The 17201-nt window shown below is 45.8% G+C and overlaps 1 protein-coding gene across 4 annotated transcripts in view; it reads left to right on the forward strand.

Moving 5' to 3' along the window:
- The window catches only part of farp1 (FERM, RhoGEF (ARHGEF) and pleckstrin domain protein 1 (chondrocyte-derived)), a 318851-nt gene that overhangs the window by 36746 nt on the left and 264904 nt on the right, over nt 1–17201 (forward strand). The window lies entirely within an intron of this gene.

Genomic DNA, 17201 nt, shown 5'->3' on the forward strand with positions numbered 1-17201 from the left:
AATGGTGGAAACTCTCAGCAGGTCTGGCAGCATCTGTGGAAAGAGAGTTGACGTTTCAGGTTGGTGACCTTCCATCAGAAGTGTGCGTGTCATCGACCTGAAACGTTAGCTCTGTTTCTCTTTCCACAGACCTGCTGAGAGTTTCCAGCATTTTCTGTTTCTCTAGTAAAGGTTTGCAGCTGTCCATGATACATGGAGAATGCTTCGATGAGGGAACATGATGTAAGATTGGGCCAGATCTTGCTGGAACAATAATGGTGTGTTAATAATGCATGGCATTAATTTATAAATCAGGCAGCCAGCAAGTTCAGGTGTTGGGCCGGATACACAGTTTGATTTATGCCTTCGCACTGTTTGATTCCTACAAACGGAATCTCACCCTCAACCTCCCCATTATTTTTAAGAACTTGCTGTATTTGACCTTTATAGTCACCACAGAAAGTTAGGACTGAGAACTTAACAACGTAAGGATCTTTTTAACAAAGTATAATTGTTAATGCAATCAGTCTCCTGGAACTAAATGAGAAGAATTGAAACTGTTCAATCTCATTCCTGCAGGTAGTAGATTCTCAGAGATTTGAAGCAAGTTAAATTGCTCTTACTTTTCCTTTTTGTCTCTTTATTCTCGCTCTTAATCCAATCATCCTATCCCCCCCTTTATTTCTCTTTCTGTCCCTGACTTGACTCTAATTCACTTGATTTCCTTCTCCGTCATTCCTCTGTTTCTTCCTCGATCCTTAAATCTGATTGGTTAAGGAGATAAACAGTTGCTCCTATCATTCACTGGGGTTCCAGATGCCCCGTTGCCCTCACTACACCGTTATCAGCTCATGCTCCTAGTGAGTTACGGCTTGAAACATTTTCAAGCTGAAGGAAGAAGTCTAACTCACGGGGCATGGCCAAAACATATCCCATTCCAGCAAATTGTGGCCCAATAAATGCTTGACTGTTGATAATGGTTTCTCTACAGAAAACAGGTAAATGGAGCAATGGCTTTTACATGTACAGGGAGTGTAGAACTCTTCAGAGTAATAACCTCCGTGATACCTTTGAACTGATCGATGGTTAACCACGAGCCAGTCTTTGCCCTCTAGTGAGGGCATTGGTCATGCCCAGTAAACAAAGGAGTGCCTTTGTGTCTGGGAGTGGGGAGGGGAAGGGATGCCCCTGTTTCTCCTTGTCAGGGAGGCATTAAGCAGGGATTTAAAGGGGTGAACGTTGGTAATTGAGATACAGGAGCTAATAACTTGTAGCTCCAATACAATGGTAACTTGCATTTATATAACGCCTTTCACATTGTTTAATGTCACAAAATGCTTCACCGAAGCATTGCCACACAATACTTGACATGTCACTTAAGGAGATTTTAGGGCAGGCAACCAAAAGCTTGGTCAGAGAGCTGGGTTTTCAGGGTTACAGTTCAGTCGTTAATCTATAAAATTCACTGGTTGGTACAGCTCAGACTAATTTCCTGGAATTCCAACTGAATTATTAAGCACAGAAAATACTTCCGAGCTGGATAGTGTTCTTCCCCACTTGTGAAGAACACACAATTTATTCACCAGCACGTATGGGGTCAATAAAGACATTGTTGATATAACAGTATTTGTTGCGTTAAATGCCTCTGCTTGAAGGAAGGGTTACTTTTTTTCAGGGCATTCATTGTTGGAAATGAACAGCAATGAAATGAATCACTTTGTCAATCTGTTTGTAGCTAGTGTTGCTTTAGGGAGGAAGAACAAGGGAACTCTATAGTACTCTATCTAATCCACCTTGGCTCAGTGGATAGCACAGAGTCTGAAAGCTATGAGTTCAAGTTCCACTCCAATAACTTGAGCACATAATCAGCGAGGGAGCACTGCACTGTCGGAGGTGCCATCTTTCAGATGGGATGTTAAACAGAGGCCCCCGTCAGTTAGGCATGAAAGACCTTGTTGCCACTATCTGAAGAAAAGTAGAGGACACTCTGCCAAGGGTGTAGCCAGTCTTCGTCCCTCTAACTACAATGTTCCTCTAATTCTGCCCACTTGAGCATTCCCAACTTCAATCGCTACACCACTGGTGGCCGTGCCTTCAGTTGCCTGGGCCCCAAGCTCTGGAAATCCCTCCCTAAACCCCTCCGGCTCTCTGCCTTGCTTTCCTCCTTTAAGACACTTCTTAAAGGCTTCCTCTTTGAGCAAACTTTTGGTCACGTGCCCTAATGTCTCCTTGGGTGGTTTGGTGGTTTTATAATGCTCCTGTGAAATGCCTTGAGACCTTTCGTTACATTAAAGGCGCTACATAAATATAAGTTGCTGTTGTTGTGGTCAATGATTTAATCCCCATTAGTGGGAATAATTCCCTGGTCAGATATGGTAAACTAAACACAACTGGAATCTGATATGTGGGTGACTCGGCAAAAGAAGGTCAATGTTCTTGCATTGGGGTTCAGGGTTTCGCATTTTATTTACCTGCGCAACATGTTGACAATTTGAACTTTTATTCGGCATCTCTTGTGATTTTGTCCTTCATGGAGGTGACTGTACTCTGTGCCACACCTCAGCTCTGAGGTGTGTCACAGACCATAATAAACACAAGCTAAAACTGCCAACCCTGTCATTGTTCTGTATCAGACCCTGTGGTTGCCGTGGGGAGGATCACACAACACTGCACACGGTCATTGTGTGTTAACATTTTTTTTTGAAGTCTGTAATCTGGTGGTAAAAATGTGCGTGTTTTATATCTCTCAAATTCTCTCCATGGTGCCCCTTTTGGAAACTTGGCCACGCTCTGTGCCACAGCTCAAGAATTTTATCCTTAAACAAAAGGAAAATACTGGAAATTTGAAATGGAAACAGTAAACGATGGAAACATTCAGCAGATTTGGCAGCCTCTGTCTGAAAGGTCATCAACCTGAAACATTAATTCTTTCTCTGTCTCTCCATAGATGCTACCTGAGTGTCTTCCAGCATTTTCTCTCTTTTTTTATTCCAATATTATTTTGTCTGCAATATTTAATCCCCGATCTCACCCCTGGTTTTGATCAAGGCAACATTACCGTGTCCCTCAATTTCAGTTAGTACCTCTGAATCCTTTACTTCAATTCTAACGCTTTGCACATTCATGTAAAAAAGAAGATTTGTGCCTCTGATTTACATTTCCCCTCCTGTTTTTACCTCACTCACTCTCCTTAGCTTGTCTCGTTCACTGAGCATTATCGGGCAAAATTTCACACTGGGCCATTTAGGGAGATGTCAGCGCCGTTTGGCCTGAGAGTAGGTTGTAAGGAGCTTCTTCGAGGAGGAAGCACAGAGGAAGGGACGTTTTTGGGGGGGAAATTCCAGAGTTTAGGGCCTAAGCAGCTGTGGACACTGCCGTCGGTGATGGAGTGATTAAAGTCCAGGATGTGCAAGAGGCCTGAATTGGAGGAGCACAGAGAGCTCGGAGGATTGTAGGGCTGAAGGAGGTTACAGCAAATCACAGAGGGCGTAAAGCAGAGCCACCACACGCCACTGTCTAAGTTCTGCCTGGTTGACTGGCCTCAGGTTTGCTTTGTGGGGAGCCTGGAATTGGGTCACTTGTGATCACAGAATCGTAACGGAACAGGAGAAGGCCATTTGACCCATCAGGTCCTTTTCGAAGGTGGGGACTAAATAGGATTAGGAAAAAAGTACTGAACGTTTTAAAGGAAAATTAAGATCTCCATATCAAAACAAAGTCATTACGTAATTATAGTCAATCGAAATAGTCATCACAAATAATCTGAACTGATGAGTGGTTTGTCAGATTAAAGGGAAAATGATTTAATTAACCAGTTAAGAGCGTGGCCTCGCCCACAATGTTTCACCCTATGTTTAAAAGGGTACTTTGGTGTCGCACTAAGTTATTCCTCCCAGATCCTCAGTACAGATAATGTTAAAGACAAAACTTTGGGTAGTTTGTTTTTTAATTCAAAGGAAAAACTGAAATCTGAATCAACAACTTGCAGCACGTAGCAAAGTGTCAGAAGATGCTTATTATCGGACAAAACTTGACACCAGGCCGCATAAGGGGCAGGGTGTTTTGGGATGGTCTCATAGAGCTGTGGCAAATCTGATTGGCTGGCAGCTCCGTAGTCCCAGCAGCGCTAGCAGCAGCAGTGGCCAGGGCTGGTACTACAAGATGTCCCCACATACTAAGTCCCGCTGTCCAGGACCAGGTAAGTGCGGGGGGAAGGGGGGGGGCAGAGGGAGGAGTTCTCATGGTGGGGAGGAGAGGTTAAGTCTGGGGTAGGGAGAGAGGAGTGGGGGTCTCGATGGAGAGGCTGAGTGTGGAGGGAGCACACCCGTGGGGAACAGACCCTGGGGGAGGGGGGGGACGCTGTTGAGGGAGGCACACACACACACACACACACCCCCAACACCTATTTTGAGGCCGGGGTGGGAAGCGCCCCATAAATAGCCATAGCCAATAATTGGCCACTTGAGGATGTGGGGCAAGGGTGAGTTTAGCACCCCCCACCCCGGCCCGAGAAACTGTGGACAGGTCCAGGGGCAAGCAGGAGGGTGGCGGGGAGGCCAGCTGGGGAGTTTTACACCTGCCCCCCCCACCCCCACCCCGGCAGGGGACTGCAACAGGTGACCGCAAGCTTGGTGAGAGTGGTAGGGTCTGATCTAAAAGAAGAGAGAGAGGCAGGGCGGTTTATGGAGAGAATTCTAGGGCTTACGGCAAAGGTAGATGAAGGCATGGCTGCCAACAGTGGGGTGATGAAAGCCATTTGCAAGATCACTCCTTTCAGACACTGCGGGTGGAGTTCAGGGGTGGCTGGGGGGAGCCTGGCATTTTACCCTTCTTGGGCCTTGGGAGGGTCACCTCCCTCAAGACCCTGCCCCCTCCCAGTACGTCCCCTACGGGTGCTCCCTCCACCCTTGGTGTCTCCATCAAGACCCCCACTCCATTCTCCTTACCCTAGTACCCCCCCCCCCCCCCCCCACCCCGGACCACAGACTTAACCTACCCTCCTAACCATGAGACCCCTCCCCCTCCCCCCAACCCCTCCCCCCCCACCTCTGCCCCTCGCCACATTTACCTGGTCCTGGGCAGTGGGGCGGAGAACCTGGGGGCTGCTTGTGGTCCCAGTGCGGGTCTCTCGCTCCTGCGGAGCTGCCAGCCAATCAGATCTCAGAAGGTTGTAGAGCTGGAGAAGATGACAGAGTTGGAGATAGAGCGGGTTGAGACTATAAAGGGATTACTTCACCTCTCCACCCCTTACTCCTCCTTTCAGACACTGATCCTGTTAGAAGGAAAGGCAGAGTAATGACATTTGGGCCAACTGAAAATTTATTCTTGTTTGCTATTTGTAGGAAATGCTACATATTTGAATAAAGTTTGTATTTACAATTTTGTTACAAGTAGCAGACAGAAAAAAAAAGACCACTTCTATATTGCATCTTTCGATCAGCTACTATCTGTAATGTCCCTCGACACAGCTGGGTGTCACATTTTGTTTGAGGCAGCTCCTGTGAAGAGCCATGGAAGGATTTTACTGTACTAAAGGTGCTATGTAAATACAAGTTGTTGTTGTTGTACTGAGTAGCAAACAGAACTGGATAAAATCTGATCCATCTCACTGACCTGTCACCTAGCGGAATGACTGCCCCCTCTAGCAAGAGTCCGGCCTAGCAATAGAAAGGAAATCCTGCATTCCTGTAGTGTTTTTCACAAACTTGGGCTATCCATGAATGCTATACCACCAGTGAAGTACTTTTTTGAAATGTAGTCACTGTTGCAATAAAGGAAACATAAATGTGCGCACAGCAAGATACCAAACCGCCATGAAATGATGACCAGATAACCTGTTGTGACGGTTGAGGGATCAATATTGACATGGACACCGGGGTGAACTCCCCTGCTCATCTTCGAAATAGTGGCCCACTGGACCTTTTACATCCACCCGAGAGGGCAGGTGGGGTTTAACCTCACCCCAAAGACCGCACCTCCGGCAGTGCAGCACTCCCTCCCGATTGCACCGTGTCCCGGTCTCTGGAGCGGGACTCGTACCCACAACTTTCTGAGTTGGGGGTGAGAGTGTGACCCACTGAGCCATGGCTGGCAGTAGGAGGTTGTGCCCTTTGAGGAAGGTGGGGGGGTATGTCTGAACAAGATAACAAGCAGCACCTCTTTTAATGCAGAGGCTGGGAGGTTGAGGTTGTTTTAATTTATGGAACCTCTGCTCCCTCGCAAAGTCAGCTCTTCCTTTAATACTCGATGCATCTGGCTCTGTCTCAGATTGGAAAACTGGTAAATGATCCAAAACAGAGAGCATGTGTTCAATGGGTGCTGTAACTGTGGGTTAGTAATGCATCCGACACTTATCATTATGTATACAAAAGAATGTTCCATAGGTTTAGTCTGGGGCTACATGTAATCTTTTTTGTGATAAGTTTGAATGAAAACATAAGATTACATTCCAAAACAAACGCATGATAAAAGTTTCTACTGTAACCGCTTCAGTATTTGCCAATTGCACAATGTTTCACCAAGTCAATGGCAGCCTTTCATTTTTTAACCCCTGTTGTTATCTAACCATTCTGCAGCACAGTTGGGTTGCCAGCTCAGTTTGGGCACACTCCTGGAGGTTTCACCACATGGCCCCCGACCTCCAACTGTCCTGACCCCGTACTCCTGTCATTGGTCGCTTGACATGTCCGTTTCCGTGGTGCCTCACCTTCCCTCTGCCAATCAGAATGGAAATGGGCTGTCCATTATCTGATGGTCAACAGTCACCCACTGAGTCAAACAGCGCCTCTAATCTCTCTCTTCAGGTACCACGCTCCAAGAGCGTGTTGGTGATTTTGGATGTTCATGTGTTGGCCCTTGCTTACACTTGGCAAGGCACAGCAGTGGTTTGCCATTGCTTTCTGCAGGTTCTGGCTGACCGGGAGACTCTCCAGCTCTTACTCCCGCCACATGTGCATCGGAAGGATTTACAGGCTGATGATCAACATGTTTGGCCACGTTATGATGCCCTTGGCCATCCTGGAGTGGGATGGGAATCTGGAGCTTCTGGTTAAGAGGCAGGAATGCTACTCACTGCGCCACCAGACATTCCCCCATCTCCAATATGGTTTATATTTTTAAAAAATCAATGCTTTTTATAAACCCCGATAATTATTTTCCCGGGTTGGTTGGCAGCAGTTCCCTGGAGACTAATCATCAATTCCTGGGGAGCCCAGGGCAATCTTCCACCAGCACTTAGCAGCTATCGGGCGCCTTGTCCAAGTGTCCAGATTTCTTGTCATCACCGGGATAATGCGGCCTAGATTTTCCACAAAAGTTACACTAACTCCCAGTGGAATTACTCCAAAAATCCTCCTTTGGGGCTTCTCAGTTGTTGCGGAGTCTTTCCTGTCTGCTCCAGCAGAAGACAGTGAAGTTGGTCAAAAAGAAAGAATAGCCTTGCATTTCTACAGCACCTTTTATGATAAAGGATATCCCAAAGCACATTACAGCGAATAAGATAGTTTTGAAGTGTAGTCACTGTTGTAATGTAGAAAATGCGGCAGCCAATTTGTGCACAGCAAGCTCCCACAAACAGCAATGTGATAATGAATAGTTCATCTGTGTTTTTTTTTGTATGATGTTGATTTAGGGATAAATATTGGCCAAGACACTGGATAACTCACCTTCTCTTCTTTGAAATAGTGCTGTGGGAACTTTTACATGCAACTGAGAGCAGACTCTAATGTCTTTATCCGAAAGACAGCACCTCCAGCAGCACAACACTCCCTCCATTGTGTACTGGGAGTGAAAGTCTAGATTTTTGTGCTAAACTCCTGGAGTGGCACTTGAACACACAACCTTCTGACTTAGAGGGCAAGAGTGCTCCCCGTTGAGCCACGGTATTTTGAAACGATGAAGGATTTTGATAGAGTAAATAAGGTGAAACTGTTTGCAGTGGCAGGAAGGTCAGCAACAGGAGAGTAGATAGATTTAAGGTAATGGCAATAAAAACCAAAGAGGAGATGAGTTGCTGTTGTGATCTGGAACGCACTGCCTGACAGGGTGGCGGAAACAGGTTCAATAGGGAGTTTGATAAATACTTAAAAGGGAAAGCAAAATTGCAGGCTATGGGGAACGAGCAGGAGGAGTGGGACTATTGAATAAGATGATTTTTACAGTTACGCCATGTAACATTTATTCTGAAAAGAACAGTTGTTACCTTGAAAGAGTTCCTTAGAAGAAGAGGTAGGCCTCGAGATTTTGGGCAGCGTACTCTGCCCATCGTCTGGAGGAAGCAACTTTTAGTGGGACTTTTAGTACAGCCCCAACAACACTCAAGAAGCTCGACACCATCCAGGTCAAAGCAGCCCGCTTGGTTAGCATCCCATCCACAAACATTCACTCCCTGCTCCATCGATGCACAGTAGCAGCAGTGTGTACCATCTACAAGATGCACTGCAGGAACTCACCAAGGCTCCTTAGACAACAACTTTTAAACCCCCGACCACTACCATCTAGAGGGACAAGGGGAGCAGACACAAGGGAACACCACCACCTTCCAAGCCACTCACCATCCTGACTTGGAACTTTATCTCCATTCCTTTACTGTCGCTGGGTCAAAATCCTGGAACTCCCTCCCCAACAGCACTGTGGATGCACCTTTTTTTAAAATTCATTCATAGGTTGTGGGCTTCGCTGGCTGGGCCAGCATTTATTGCCCATCCCTAATTGCCCTTGAGAAGCTGGTGGTGAGCTGCCTTCTTGAACTGCTGCAGTCCCTGTGGTGTGGGTACACCCACAGTGCTGTTAGGAAGGGAGTTCCAGAATTTTGACCCAGCGACAGTGAAGGAACGGTGATATATTTCCAAGTCAGGATGGTGAGTGACTTGGAGGGGAACTTCCAGATGGGCAGCAGTGGTTCAAGAAGGCAGTTTACCGCTAGCTTCTCAAGGGCAATTAGGGATGGGCAATAAATGCTGGCCCAGCCAGCGACACCCACGTCCAGTGAACAAATTTGTTTAAAAATTGGATAGCCCTTTCATGGGACAAATCCTCACCCTTCACATCTTTGAAGTTTGTATCAATCTATATATCTATGGGTATGTATCTCTCTATACCGTGCGCTACCAAAACATGTTGGTAACCAGATTGAAGCTGTTGTTTTGGATTGCCTCCCCCAGTAAACAGACATGTCCTGAACAAGTTTGGTATTCTCTTCATGCCCTGTCTTTCACAGCATGCTGAGCTTGTACAGTTGGCAGGCTCGCTGATGGGTGCTAACCCACTGAGAATGGAGGAACGCGGCTCCCAAGTACAGGGACCCAGCAGTCAAACATGTTAAATAATCAGCCTACAAAGGAGTTGCTTTCAAAAGTAAAATAACATGCAAATGTAGTAAAACTACCTAAATGCACAACATCGACATCAGCCCACTGGCTCTTCTGTGTGTGAGAAAGTCAGGTAGAGTGATAAACAAATCACTGTGGGCCTATTTTCTGGCACTTTCCAAAACTAATTTCAGCCCCATTGTGTTTTACTGTACATCTGAGGGGGGTAACATACTCTGGGACTGTTTCATGTCTCAATGTGTGGTGGCAGCTCTAAGCCTTGCATGTTCGTGCTTGCGAGAGAATAGATTGAACTGGCAGCCATTCCTGTCAATGTCTTGTGTCATCTCTGGACGGCTTACAATTAGGGTTTCACTTCTCTCTTTTTCTTCTCCCTCAAACCACCAGCTCTCCTCAGGCTGTTCAGGGCTTTGCTGTTCTGACTCGCAGTCTATGTGCATAATTGGAAGTAGAGCCATTGTCAGTTTTAATCTCCACAATCACTTAACACAATTCCAATACCTGTTTTCAGTACATGTGCAGGGACCACACAGTGAGCAAGGGTTTCAAACGTGGAGTGCTGTAAAGAAGAAAGACTTTGCATTTATATAGCTCCTTTAACATCCTCAGAACCTCCCCAAAGCATTTTAACGCCAATGAAGCGCCGTTAAATTAAAAACCGAGAAATCTGGAAATACACAGCGGGTCCGGCAGAACCTGTGGAGAGAGAGAGAGTTAATGTTACATTTCTGACAGAAGATCACAGACCTGAAAAGTTAACTCAGTTTTTCTCACCACTGACCTGCTGAGTATTTTTTTTTTAGCACTTTGTTTTTTATTTCAGATTTCCAATGTCTGCAGTATTTTACTTAAGTCGAAGTACTATTGAAGTTCAGCCACTAATAGTAATATGAGAAAATGCAGACACAGCATTTAGTGATGTTGGTTGATGTTATATTCTTCTATTCAACATAAATGCCCCAATCACATGACAAGGATTGCTGAAACAATAATGGGAGCACTTTATTTAAAGATAAGACTATATATAAATAACGTTAACGAGGAGGCTAAGGATACATGGCCGACTTCTACCATCTGCTGCTGTAGACATGGACTAATACATCACATCTTGTCAAGGTCATTGACAGCAGTTTAAGATATGCCCCTTTAAAGGTACACGTTCATCATACCGCAACAGTTGAGGCAAAAATATTTAATTGCCCCAAGACACGAGGAAGAACTAGCCTATAGACCAGATACAGAGAAAGAGAGAGAAATTACAGGGATGACTCATTCCAACTTAACACCTCTTGCCGGGTGGTTCAACAGCATGCTTGGAGTTAAACAAAAACAGAATTACTTGGAAAAACTCAGCAGGTCTGGCAGCATCGGCGGAGAAGAGCACAGGTGACGTTTCGAGTCCTCATGACCCTTCAACAGAACTGAGTAAAATTAGGAGAGGGGTGAAATATAAGCTGGTTTAAGGTGGTGGGGGGAGAAAAGTTGGGGGGGGGGTGGTGGGTGGTGGTTGTAGGGACAAGCAAGCAGTGATAGGAGCAGATAATCAAAAGATGTCACAGAAAAAAGAACAAAGAGGTGTTGAACGTGGTGATATTATCTAAAAGAATGTGCTAATTAAGAATGTAGGGCAGGACGCACAAGGTACAGCTCTAGTCGGGGTGGGGTGGAATGAGACTAACAGGGCATAAGAGATATAGATTTAAAAATAATGGAAATAGGTGGGAAAAGAAAAATCTATATAAATTATTGGAAAAAACAAAAGGAAGGGGGAAGAAGCAGAAAGGGGGTGGGGATGGAGAAGGGAGTTCAAGATCTAAAGTTGTTGAACTCAATATTTAGTCCGGAAGGCTGTAAAGTGCCTAGTCGCAAGATGAGGTGCTGTTCCTCCAGTTTGTGTTGGGCTTCACTGGATCAATGCAGCAGGCCAAGGACAGACATGTGGGCAAGAGAGCAGGGTGGAGTGTTGAAATGGCAAGCGACAGGGAGGTTTGGGTCTTTCTTGCGGACAGACCGCAGGTGTTCTGCAAAGCGGTCGCCCAGTTTACGTTCGGTCTCTCCAATGCAGAGGAGACCACATCGGGAGCAACGAATGCAGTAGACTAAGTTGGGGGAAATGCAAGTGAAATGCTGCTTCACTTGAAAGGAGTGTTTGGGCCCTTGGACGGTGAGGAGGGAGGAAGTGAAGAGGCAGGTGTTGCATCATTTGTGTGGGCATGGGGAGGTGCCATAGATGGGGGTTGAGGAGTAGGGGGTGATGGAGGAGTGGACCAGGGTGTCCTGGAGGGAACGATCCCTGCGGATCGGGGGGGGGGGGGGGGGGGGGGGGGGGGGGGCGGGGGGCGGGAGAGGAAATATGTGTTTGGTGGTGGCATCATGCTGGAGTTGGCGGAAATGGCGGAGGATGATCCTTTGAATGCGGAGGCTGGTGGGGTGATAAGTGAGGACAAGGGGGACCCTATCATGTTTCTGGGAGGGAGGAGAAGGCGTGAGGGCAGATGCGCGGGAGATGGGCTGGACACGGTTGAGGGCCCTGTCAACGATCGTGGGTGGTTTCCATTTCTTCCCCCTCCCTTTTGTTTTTCCCAATAATTTATATAGATTTTTCTTTTCCCACCTATTTCCATTATTTTTAAATCTATACCTCTTATACCCTGTTAGTCTCATTTCACCCCACCCCCACCAGAGCTGTACCTTGTGTGTCCTGCCATCCATTCTTAATTAGCACATTCGTTTAGATAATATCACCACCTTCAACACCTCTTTGTTCTTCTGTCTGTGACATCTTTTGATTATCTGCTCCTATCACTGCTTGCTTGTCCCTACAACCAACACCCCACGTCTCTCCCCCCACCCCACCCCCCACCTTAAACCAGCTTATATTTCACCCCTCTCCTAATTTTACCCAGTTCTGTTGAAGGTTCATGAGGACTCGGAACATCAACTTTGCTCTTCTCCGCCGATGCTGCCAGACCTGCTGAGTTTTTCCAGGTAATTCTGTTTTTGTTTTGGATTTCCAGCATCCGCAGTTTTTTGTTTTTATGCTTGGAGTTAAACCTGCTTTTTATGATGGTCGGTGAAATCTTGGCTTTGAGACTGGTGATCAGGGAACATTTTTAAAAAATATTTAAATGTAATCTAAATAACGTTAATGAAATAAAAGAGTTCATTTATAGATGGAAAGAATTGAAAAGGACAGAATTTATATTGTACTTGCTACACCTTGGTTAGATCACACTTGGGGAACCGTAAACTGTTCCAGACTCCGAATTACAAAAAGGATATAAAAGCACTGGAGACAGTGCAAAAAGTATTGACTAGAATGCAAGAATAACTGAGGGCGGAATCTTCTACTCTCGCTGGTGGTGAGCGTGAAGGTAGGAAGGGTATGTGACGTACTGGAATTCCACCTCTGCCAGAATTAAATTGTGGCTGGGAAGGCCCATGGCCGACCTTTCTCTCCCACCCTCACCAAACCCGCCTGCCACCAATTGAGGCCTGTAAGTGGACACTTGACAACCCACTTAAGGGACTCGTCCAGCCACCACCAATATTAACCCAGGTGTAGGTGGACCAGTTGCCATGTGGTGTGCGTGACCGATAAGCCTGTGTGGGCTGCTTGCCTTTGCTGTAATATGCCTTTAAGGGATAGCAGCATGCCATCACTAGAAGGAAAATATGTCACACGATCCAGTCTTAGTTTCACTTTACTTGTGAGCAGAGCGCACACACACAGCTCTGCCGCTGATATCTTCAAGCTTTCTACCTTTGTATAGCTGTTCCCTTGTGACTAGTCTCAGTAAATGAACCCACAACATGTTTACACAATCTCTCATGAGTGATTGGTGCCTTTATATCATTATAAAAACACGACAGTCACCTCCAGTAAGAAGGGAGTGGATCGGGATGTCCCTCGATCATAGACACTCAGTGCCTGACTTGAGGGTCTTGACATTGAGAAGGGGGGTGGGGTAGCCTGCTGAGAGCCATCCCTTCCGCCCTTGCTGCTGATTGGCTGGCAGCTGAGACCCCCCCCCCCCCCCACCCCACCCCAACCGGGTCTTGATTCCAGGTGAAGACCCACTGCCTGAATGGGTTGTGGCTCACTGGGCCTTCCCGGAAAGTGGCTGCGCTAGTCCCTCACTGGCTCTCCAGCCGACGGGTGAGACACTTGGTGCCTCAACAAGATTCTGCCATGAGAATCTTCCGGAAAGACTGAACAGGCTGGGGCTCTTTTCTTTGGAAAAAAGGATGATGGGTGGCTTGATCGAGCTCTTTAAAATTATGTCAGGGTTTGACAGGATTGACATAGAGAAGATGTCTCCACTTGTGGGGGAGATCCGAACAAGGGGCCCATCAATATAAGACAGTCACTAATAAATCCAACGAGGAGTTCAGAAGAAACGCCTTTACCCAGTGGTGAGAATGTGGAACCCGCTACCACGCGGAGTGATTGAGACGAATAGTCTAGGTGCTTTAAGGGAAAGACTCTGGATGAACATGTGAGAGTGAAAGGAACAGGATATGCTGATGGGGGAGATGAAGTAAGGGGTGGGAGGAGGTCCATGTGGAGCAAAAACACCAGCATGAATCTGAAGGGCTGAATGGTCTGTTTCTGGGCTGTAAATTCTATGTAATAAAATGAAAAAATTAAACTTGAAGGATATGAAGGGATTAGAAGAGAGTATTTTCTCATGTTCAGCCAACAAATAAAAACCGTGCCTTTTTTTGGCGGTTGATTTGATGGGAAGTGAAAAGCAGCTCATTATCTGGCACTTTGGCTGCCTCTTCAATTTCAATATTAGGAATTTGAAATTTAAAGTTATGGGATATTTGTGAAGATTGTGTAGAGCGGGTCTGTCAGCTCTTGAAATCCTGTGATATGAATGCTGATACAATTTTTTTGTAGCTTTGGTCCAGTAAAAGTTTATTTATCCAAAGTGAGGAACGGCAGACAAACTGACCTGGGAGGACAATCCATGCCAATGTCCCACAGAGTAATGCAGATGGGGAATCAAATCACAAGAAGTTAGTGCACAGGTGCAGCAAGTGATGAGGTAGACAAAAGGAATGTTGTCATTTATTGCGAGGAGAATGCAATATAAAAGTAGAGAAGTCTTGCTATTCCTTTGATTATATTTTGGTTTAATGTTTGTAAGTTTCCTTTAAATTTTGCCTTTTGTTTTTGCTGTTTCCCTTTAAGGGGCTGCCTTTTAACTTGTCCCCTGATTTGTTAATTTAGTCAATTTGGTTTGACTCAGAGCAGTTACAATTGTACAGGGCATTGGAAAGATCACATCTGGGTACTGTGCACAATTTTGGTTTCTTTACTTGGTAAATGATACAATAGTATTAGAAGCAGCCCAGAGAAGGATCACTCAATGGATTCCTGGGATGAAGGGGTTATCATATTCTGTTATCGTGGGTTTATCTCAGGATACCTTGGCTTATTAATCTAGAAAAGATCTTGCTTTGTTCAAAAACTATTTATTGACATGCTAACTATTTACAAAGGTTAAATAAGACTAACAAATAGTATTGCTGAAAAAAGAGACATTTGTGTCAAAGTTTTTCATCTTGCACTCATCAGGACAATTGGCAAGAATACCAAATGTAAAGAGAGCAACAATTGATACTGTATGAGAAGGGAGCGCTGATTGTTTGGCAAGTGGGCTCTGGTAGAGGCATTGCCAATGGGGGCACAATGTGTGTACATGTTCCTTCAGTCTGCAAAGAACAGTGTCCTCTGCATTAATATATGTAGCTTCCAGTTATTTTGCAGCAATGCTCAAGTTCAGTACTACCAAACAACTAGTAACATAGGTAGAGCTGCCCTCTGAGATGCTACTCAGACATCGTCTCTCTGTGAGTGACGTCACTGTAACATAGTTTCTTTTGCACATGCTCAGTATGCTCTTATTAGGAGTTAACCCTTTACTCCAAATCTCCCCCGCCGACAAAGCCTCGCCGAGTCATTACCCCATACAATTTTATACACATCCCCCAAAACTTTTGAGGAAGGGTTGGACAGATTGGGTCTGTATCCATTAGAATTTAGAAGAATGAGAGATGATCTTTTGGACCTGGATTTTCATCACTGAGGCAGGTAGTGGGAGTCTGGAAGATTCCCGGCTCAGCCCGCACACTACACCCCCCACCCTCCCCCCACACCCCCCACACCCACATCGGGAGAAAGGGCCCACAGAGGCTGGATCTTCATCGCTGGGTGGTGGGTGTGGGCTGAAGTTGGGTCAGCCGACTCGGGAAAGATTTCGGAGGCTGCCGGCTGCTGTTTAAAAGGCCCACCTCGGTGCTGTGGGACTTTATCCCAGTTAAAAGAAAAACAGAGAGGCCCTCCAGCCCTCACTGCTCACACCACACACACTCCCCATGTCTCATCTATGCCACCCATGCCCCCATAGCCCCTTATGCCCCTTGTGCCTAGCTATGGCATTTCCATGCACATTGACCCACTGTATAAACCAATGAATCCTATAGTGACATTGAAACATGTCAAACAAAAAGCCTTAGAACCCCATTATGTATGCTTGGCCAAGAGCCCAGACATCCATTACTCTTGTTGAAACATCTGAGCCCCAGAAAGAACATTGTTTGATTTACAGCTCTAGCTCTCTGATCTCTGCTGTCAATTTCACAATATTTATTTCCACAAAGTTAAGTGGTTTCAAAGACTTGTAGTTTCTGTTATTGATACTTTAAAGGGTCTGGATGACTGACACATTTGTCACTCTGCAGTGCAATGATTATTTTTTAACGTAATGGAATGTAATTAATGAATGACTTGAAAAAATGCCTTGGCTCTATACCGTAGGTCAATGGGCATGGAAGGACCATAGCTTGGCATGGGCGTGGGTATGAGAAGCCATGAGAATTGTTGGAGGGGCATACCTTGGCATGGGAGGAAATAGGAGGACCTTCTGACCTTTCCTTTCAGAAGGTTCACTCATTCAGACTATGGTTCACGACACCTCTGAGGTGCCATAACTCTTTGAAAAGCTGGCCCGACTCTGTGAAAATTGCAGGGTACAAGGATATGCCTGTCCTGCAATGGAGCCAGCTAGGTCGGGAGTACAGGGTGTGGGGTCACGACCCCAACCAGCCGTACCCTTTAATGGCTCAGACAGCTGAAGAATGGGCTCAGGAATCCCAGAATCAGGACCCGCCCGCTAACTTTGAAGGGCTCCTGCGTCATCCCAATTTAATGGAAATTCAGGCCGTTGGAATATATATATTCCCTGAGGGGAACTTGACAGGGTGGATGCTGAGAGCATGTTTTCCCCCCTGTGGGACAGACTAGAACTAGGGGACACAGTTTAAAAATAAGGGGTCTCCCATTTAAGACGGAGATGGGGGAGAATTTTTATCTCTCTGTGGGTTGTTGGTCTGTGGAATCCTCTTCCCCAGACAGCAGAGGAGGCTGGCTCATTGAATATTTTTGAGGCTGAGTTAGATTGACTCCCCTGTCAATCAAGAATCAGAGAGTATAGGGGGTAGGAAGGAAAGGGGAATTGAGGCCGCAGTCAGATCAGCCATGATTTTATCAAGTGACAGAGCAGGGCCGAATGGCCGACTGCTGCTCCTAATTGGTATGTTTATTATGTATTTATTAACTTAGAACAAAGTTGGACTTGCTGAGAAAGAGGCGGGTGTAATTTTACCAGGGCAATGAAGCACATTCAACCCATTTTAATTGATCCATTCACAAAAATTTTCATGTCCCCATTCAGAGATCCTGGGCCATTACTTATCCCTCAACTAATATTATTAAAATAGATTAATTGGTCATTATCACATTGCTGTTTGTGGGAGCTTTCAGTGCACAAATTGGCATCTATGTTTTCTACATTACAACAGTGACTACACTTCAAAAATACT

This window comes from Carcharodon carcharias, chromosome 11, assembly GCF_017639515.1.
Source record: "Carcharodon carcharias isolate sCarCar2 chromosome 11, sCarCar2.pri, whole genome shotgun sequence".
Taxonomy (NCBI): Eukaryota; Metazoa; Chordata; class Chondrichthyes; order Lamniformes; family Lamnidae; genus Carcharodon; species Carcharodon carcharias.